At 42.0% G+C, this 8,284-nt stretch overlaps 1 pseudogene; it reads right to left on the reverse strand.

Moving 5' to 3' along the window:
• Positions 1–816: 816 nt before the first annotated feature.
• LOC102470242 (protein dpy-30 homolog pseudogene) lies at positions 817–2,050 on the reverse strand (annotated as a pseudogene).
• Positions 2,051–8,284: the final 6,234 nt, after the last annotated feature.

Here is an 8,284-nt window from a genome sequence, read left to right on the forward strand (position 1 = left end):
GAGGGAGAAATGGACTGCAGTGTGACCATGCCCCATCGAGGAAGTGCTTTCCCCCTTTCTCTGTCTCTCTGTTGCTCCCTGGCAAGTGCCTGGCAGTTACAAAGTAAAGTGAGAACACTTGAGGCCTGGGCTCCACCCAAGAGTTTCTGGTTTAATAGGTATGTAGTGCAATCTGAGCATGCGGGATTTTTTTTTTTTTTTTTTTTTTTGAGACGTTTTGGCTCTAGGGCGTGTGTACTTCAGAAAGACAGAGACAGAAAGTGAGAAATCACCCCGTGGTGGGGTGGGAATAGCCATGCCTCCTCTTGGGAGCTTAGGCACACACGTACATGCACCCGGCATGAGTTTAAGCACCCGGGTTCGGGACTCAAACTGCGGTCGACTACACGGGAGTCCAGCGACATAGCCATTATGCCAACTGGTGGTCCCAGAGCACGTGGGATTTTAAAACATCATCCAGGTGATTCTACTGTGGTTCTCAAGGCTTCAGTGCTTGCTTCAGAATCATCTGGAGAGCTCGTTAAGACACAGTTCAGGGCCACCAGGTGACATGATGGTTAAGGTGCTAGAATTCCTTTATGGTGAACTACAGTTTGTGTCCTGGACCTGGCGACTGGAAAATCACGCTGGGCAAGTGTGTGCTCATATCAGAAAACCTGAGAGGAGAATGGAGGGGAAGAGATTTCAACGTGGCTACATGGCTAATTCCCCCCACCCCCCGTGGGTGATTTCTCACTTTCCCTCTTTTTCTCACCCTAGCTACTGCAAGCACAATGTAGAAACTAAAAACAAAACAACAAACAAAAAAACTGCCTCTTAATCATATAAATCTACAGTACAGACCACATTTTTTTGTTCTTCCCAATAAGTCTGTCTCTCAACCTGTGCCTTGTTTTTTAAAAGATAAGATGTGTATGGTGGTTGAGGCACTAAACTCCCAAGTAGGCAACTGCAGTTCAAATCCCAGATCTTGTGGCTTGCTTTTTTAACTTTTTTACCCTCTCTCCCTCTGGTCAAGTTAAAAATATAATAACAAGTAAAAAAAAAAAGCAAATAGTTATTTTTTAACAATTATTTTATTTAACTTATTTATTTATTTAATTTATTTTAATTTAATCAGAGAGGGACAGAGCGAGAGAGAGAACAAGAGAGACACAGATAGAGAGAGTGAGAAAGCAAGCTGCCAGGTCCGGGACTCAAACCATCGTCAGCCATGTGAGAATCCAGCGCCTTTAACCCACCATGCCACTTGCCAGCCTCAAATAGTTATTTTTTTTCTTCTTTTTTTAAGAATTATTTTATTGGGAATCAGCAGTTGGCGTAATGGCTATGTCGTTGGACTCCCACGTGGTCGACCGCAGTTCGTGTCCCGGACCCGGTGGCTTGAAACTCACGCCGGGCGCGTGTGTGTGCGTGTCCAAGATCCCAAGAGGAGAATGGGGGAGAAGGGATTGCAGTGTGACCATCCCCCTGGGGGGTGATTTCTCGCTTTCTGTCTCTATGTCTCTGTCTGTCTGGCGAGCGCACACATCATATAGCAAAAACCTTTCCAAAAAAAAAAAAAAGAATTATTTTATTTAACTTTATTTATCCATTTACTTATTTAATTTGATCAGAGAGGGATAGAGTGAGAAAGAGAGAGGAAATGAGAAAGCAAGCTGCCAGGTCCAGGACTTGAACCACAGTCGGCCATGTGGGAGTCCAGCACCCTTAACCACCATGCCACCTGCAAGCCCCTAGAAAATATTTCTTAAAAAAAAAAAAAAAAAGATAAGATGCTAGAAATTCAACGGGATTTGATGATCTCTCCTTTACAAGTACAGCAAGTGCCTGTAATAATAAGATAGGTAAGACTGTCCGATCCAGGTGAACACAAGTTGGCAAAGACTGTAGATCCACCTTCTGTTTTGATGACTTTTCTGCATTAATCTTCCCATTTCCTGCTGTCCTCTGATGTGGTCTGTGACACCTACTGAGTGAGGATTTTCTGCAACCTGCATCTGTCCCTCCAGCATCAGCTCTGGCTCCATGGTGAACGCTCAAGTCACAGTACGTGGACTCCAGTCTGGGAGCTGGAGCACCTCTGCAGTAGAGGAGCAGGAGGGGACAGACGCTGACTAAGCACTCTCATCAGATCTGGAAGCTCTGTGGTAGTGCCCAACGCCTAGAATAAGTTGCCTTTCTTTTCTTTTCTTACTTTTGCCAGAGGGTGTGTGCACACTTACTGTAGAAAGATGAGCGAGAGAGAGAAAGCATCCCCCACAAGCAATGGTCATGCCATAATCTCTCTCTTCCATTTCTCCTTCCTTTTAGGTTTTGGGCATGCATGCACATGTGCCTGGTGTGTTTGTCAAGTCACTGGGCCTGGGAGTGGTACTACACAGTTGACCATGTGGGATGAAACCACCTTAGCCCCCTCCCACCAGCTGGCCCACACTGCATTTTAATTACTTGTTTTCCTGAGGCACACTAGAAGCTCTGAAAGTGGGGTGGTCTCATGCTTATTTGTATTCCTGGTGTGCCAGGCACTTCGTAGGGCAATTCAATATCTGTTGGATTGAATTGGGAAATAAATCGCTCACAATGCAGTTGTGCTAAATGAGAAAATGAGAAGGAGCTCCAGGTAGAACTTTGGGTGACTTGCACTGGTCAGGAACTACACACTTTGCTACAGACTAAGAGTCCAAAGATTTGACTTCCGTCTCATTAACTGTGCACTCATGAGTCTCACAGAAACACGTTTTCACCGTGTCTTCATCAGCCGGGTTCATTACTTTGACTCCCGACGACTGCCTGTTTATAAGATTGGTAATAAACGGTGATGGTTTATTAAAAATTTAAAAAGAGCAAGCCTAACAAGCCTCTGCTGCCTTATTGTTTACTCACAGACAGGAGCAGCTGCCCCCTAAGAAGTTAGACCTTTCTGTATCAGGAAAGGGTAATAGAAAAAGCTACCAATTAGAAGTTTCAACTGGGTTCCCAGGCAGGCTTTGCTGCTTACTAGCTGTGTGGACTTGATAGAATTATTTTTTTTTAATTTTCATTTATTATTATTTAATTTGACCAGAGAGAAACAGAGAGAAAGAGAATAAAAGAGGAAATAAGCCACCAGGTCTGGGACTCGAACTGCAGTCAGTCATGTGGGAGTCCAGCACCCTTAACCACCATGATGTCTCCATGGAACTATTTTATTTTAAAGGTTTTTGCCAGGACCAGCATGTGGTGTGATGGTTAAGGTGCTGGACACTCCTGTATGACTGATCACAGTTCAACTCCTGGATATGGAGGCTCGCTTTCCCACTTTCTTTTTCTCTCTCTGGTCAAATTAGAATGAATGAATAAATAAAATTGAATAAATAATTCTTCTGGGAAAAACAAACAAACAAACAGGTTTTCACATAGGTCGTGTGTGCCTGCCAGAGAGAGAAAGAGAGGAAATGAGAAATCAACCCCCAGGGGAAATGGCCATACTGCAATCGCTTCTCCAGTCTTGTCTTGGGATTTTTGGATTACCATGCATATGCAGCAGGAGTGATTCTCAAGTCACCAGGTCTGGGATTCGAACCGTGATTGGGCATGTGAGAGTCTAGTGCTGCAACCACCATTCCACCTGCTGGCCCCTGAAGAAACTATTGAAGCTGTCTAAATCTCATTGATCTCATGCAGGAAATATCTGCCCTCTCCTTCATAATAGACTTGAGTATTATATATGAAATCTTTGAATAGTCCTATTTAATTTTACGGTAGTATTTTCATAAGATATTCACTACAGAGGTTTTTGTTTATTTCTTTTATATGAAGGAGAAAAGAGGAGAGGAAAAGGGGCACCCTTGAAAGGGTCTTTATGTGCCAAGGTCCCCTCCCCGAGTCCTCCAGCTAGTTGGGAACTTGGGTTTCAGATTGATTCAGGATCCAAACCTACCACGAGCTAAGTGGCTTCAAACACTGTATATCAATATGCTACTGCCTGTGCCATTGAGGCTGGGTGGTAAATAGGGTTTTATTATTATTTTTTAAAAAGAATTATTTTAATAAACTTTATTTATTTATTCGTTTATTTGCTTTAATTTGACCAGAGAGAGAGAGAGAGAAAATGAGAAAGCAAGCTGCCAGGTCTGGGATGGCCAACCACAGTCGGCCATCTAGGGGTCCAGCGCTTTAACCACCATGCCACCAGCTGGCCTTGAAGCTCTTCCTAAAATAACACATAATAAGAAAATAGAAATGCTTCACTGCAATATTAGATACTATGGCATATATTGCTTATTTGCTGCCGCATGCAGTGCCTGGCATAATTTCTAGCAAAGAGTAAGTGTTTGATAAATATTTGTCGAATGAATGAAGGATGGAATCTAGTTAGGTAGAGGCAAATAGCATGTTTCTGGTTTTAGAATAGAGTGGAATTGGGCAGAGCGGCAGTAAATGAATCATGAGGATCACAGTGGGATTTTTTCTTTTTAAAATTTTGCCAGAGGGTGTGTGTACGCTCACCCATGAGAGAGAAAAAGAGACAGAGGGAGAGAGAGAGGAAGAGAGGAAGTACCCATCATGGGGAATGGTCATGTTACAATCCCTTCTCCTCCATTTCTCCCTCCTTTCTTTTAGGCATGTACACACGCGCCTGGCTTGTTTCTCAAGCAGCCGGGTCCAAGACTCAATGGTGCAGTCAGCCATGTGGGATCCAGTCGCCTTAACTGCCATGCCACAGGCCGGCACACAGTGAGCTTTTATTTATTTTCTTTTTATGTATTTATTATTATTACTATTACTATTATTATTATTTTGGCTGTAGGATGTGTGCATTTGCCAGAGAGAAAGAGAGAAAATGAGAAATCATCACTTACGGAAGATGGCCATCCCACAATCTCTTCTCCTCCATTCTCCACTTGGGATGTTAGGCATGTGTGTACATGTACCTGGCATGATGGCATTTTTCAAGCTGCTGGTCTAGGACTTGAACTGTGCAGTCAGCTACTTGGGATCCAGCCGCCTTAACCTCCACACAACCTGCTGGCTCTTTTTTTTTTTTTTTTTTTTTTTAATTGTCAGAGTGTATATGTGCTGGCCAGAGAGAGAGTGGGAGAGGGTGAGGGAGATGGAGAAAGCACCCCCCCAATGGGGCATGGACATGCTACAATCCCTTTTCTTCTATTTTTCCATCCCATTAGGATTTTGAACTCACATGCATATGCACCCAGACAGACTGCTGAGGCTGGGATTGAACCACGGGCTAGGTGGGATTGGACTCCCTTAACCACTTGGCCATGGACGGGCCCCAATGAGCTTTTAAACAGGATAGCCAGGGCCCAGCAGGTGGCACGATGGTTACGGGCGCTGGACTCCCACACGGCCAGCTGCAGTTCAAGTCTTGGACCTGGTGGTTTGCCTTCTCACTTTCCCTCTCTGTCTCTCTCTGGTCAAATTAACAAACAAACAAACACTGGGATATCCAGAAGAGGCAGAGTGGAGTAAGGCTAAGAGTGAAACTTTTACTTCTCTGCTTTGTTCCAATTGGAACAACCTCGCTTGTAGCTTTTAACTAAACTAACAAGTAGAAAAACATTTAGGGGAGAGAGATTGAATTAGTATTTTGTCTGAAAATACTGTTAGTTAGTAAAACACCACATCAGGGTTGGCAGGTAGCGTGGTAGTTAAGGTGCTGGACTCCCACATGGCTGATGCTGACCATTGTTCAAGTCCCAGACCTGGAAGCTTGCCTTCTCACTCTCTCTCTCTCTCTCTGGTCAACTTGAATAATAATAATAAATTAAATTAAATTAAATATTAAAAAAGAAACACCATCAATTAACAATACTTAGCAACAGTTAAATACTGAACCAACTAAGCAAGCGGTATCGGTAGTCCAGACAGTCCGGATAGCCCAGTGCTTACCCGGACTGCTTCCTTTCCTGCCTATCCTAACCCAATGGGAATTCCTGGCTGCTTAAGCTTGCTGCACTTTCTTCTCCTTACCTTTGCTGTCTCTGCCTTTGCAGGGGACGATCTTTCCTTCCAAACATCCATCAGTGTTTTAAACTTCTTTCAAAGATTAGACCAGTAAGTTTACGATAGGTCACGTATTCATTGTGTTCACTTAGTGTTCACTGTATAAGATTGTAGGGAGCTCACAGTTTCATTCTAGTAGGAGGAAGAAATACATATAAAAACATCATTTTAATGCTATATGACAGGCCCTCCTTTTATAACAGCTTTATTGACATATTATTCACACACCATAAAATTCATCCTTTTACAATGTATAGTTTAGTGAGTTTTTAGCATGTCAGAGTTGTAAAGTCAACATTACCGTCTAATTTTAGCACATTTTGTCACCCCCTAAAGAAACTGGATTCATTAGCAGAAATTCCCCATTTCCCTGCCTCCCAGCCCCTGGCAACCAGTACTCTATGTCCTGTGTCTATGAGTTTGCCCAGTCTGGACATTCAGTGTACGTGGAATCATAATACACATACATGGCTTTTGAGACTTTTTTTCCACTTAGTATAAAGTTTCCAAGGTTAATTTAGGTGGAAGCATGTATCAGTATTTTATTATTATTATTATTATTATTTTTGCTAAAGGGCACATGCTCTCATGAGGGAAAGATAGAGGTAAAGTGAGACATTCCTCTCCCCTGGAGGGGGCGGGTGTGTGGCCACACCATAGTCCCTTCTCCTCCATCCTTCTCTCAGGATTTTGGGCTTGCACGCACATGCACCTGGCATGATTCCCAAGCTGCTGGATCTGGGACTTGAACACTGCTATTGGGCACGTGGGATACAGCACCTCAATCTCCACATCACCTGCTGGCCCTAGTATTTTATTATTACATTTTAATAACTGAATAATATTCCATTGTAGGCAGATTTTGCTTAGTCATTCATCAGTTGATGGGCATGTGAGTTGTTTCTACTTTTTGGTTCTTATGAATAACACTGCAACAAACATTCCTGTACATGGTTTTACAGGGACATGTCTCCCTATTTCTTGGGTACTTATCTAGGAGCAGAACTGTTGAGTAATATAGTAAGTGAGTTTTTAAAAATTTTTAGACTTTGCCATAGGATATGTGAGCTCAACAGAGAAAGTAAGAAATTATCGGCCCAGCAGGGTTGCTACACCACAATCCCTTTTCTTCTATTCTCCTTCAGGATTTTGGATATTCATGTACATGTACCCGGTGTGATTTTCAAGCAGCTAGGTCTGGGACTTGAACGGTGGTTGATCATATGGGAGTCCAGTGCCTTGACCACTATGCCACCTGGTGGCCCCAGTGATTCTACTTTAAAGTTTTGAAGCAACTGTCAGACTGTTTTCCAAAATGGCTGTACCATATATCAATCCCACCAACAGTGTGTGAGTGAGGGCTCTCTATATCACACCAAAACGACTTTTTTTTTTATCAACACTTATAATTATCTTTTATTTGCCTTTTTACGTTTAGCCAACAGGATAGAATGGTATTTTCTTATGGCTTTAACTTGAAATTCCCTGATGACTAATAATGTTGAGCATTTTTTTTCATGTGCCATTTGACCATTTGTATATATTTCATAAAGAAATACCCATGCAAGTCTTTTCCTTTTCCTTTTTTTTTTTTTTTTGGCTAGCGTGTGTGTGCACTTACTGTAGAGAGACAGAATGGGAAAATGAGAAAGCACCATCCATGGGGATGACCATGCTACAATCTCTTTTCTTCAATTTCTCTCTCCTTTAGGGATTTTGGGCATATGTACACACATACCCAGCATGTTTTTACAATCTACCAGATATGGGACTTGAACCACTCAGTTGGTCATGTGGGATTCAGCTGCCTACGCCAGCTGGTCCCTTTTCCCCTCTCTCTCTCAATCTCTCTCTGGTCAAATAAATAAAGTTAAATAAAATAACTCTTTTAAAAAGTAATGATAATAAGTAAAAATAAATAAATAATTATTTTTAAAAAAGCAAGAGGTAGAAGCACACATTCTTGCCTTGTTCTTGTTCTTAAGGAGAAAGAATTCAGTCTGTTATTCTTTAGTACGATGTTAGCCATTTTTTTTAAAAATAGATGTCCTTTTTTGGGTTGAGTAAGTTCCTTTCTATTCCTAGTTTGTTGAATGTTTTCTATCATAAAATAGTATTAGATTTTGTCAAGTGCTTTTACCGTCAGTGGAGATGATCCTGTGGTTTGTATCCCTTAGTCTATTTTTTAAAAAGAATTATTTTATTTAATTTTATTTATTCATTCATTTATTTTAATTTGACCAGAGAGAGACAAAGAGGGAGGGAGAGAGGGTCAGAG

The sequence above is a fragment of the Tupaia chinensis genome, unplaced genomic scaffold (genome assembly GCF_000334495.1).
Source record: "Tupaia chinensis unplaced genomic scaffold, TupChi_1.0 Scaffold138407_1, whole genome shotgun sequence".
NCBI lineage: Eukaryota > Metazoa > Chordata > Mammalia > Scandentia > Tupaiidae > Tupaia > Tupaia belangeri.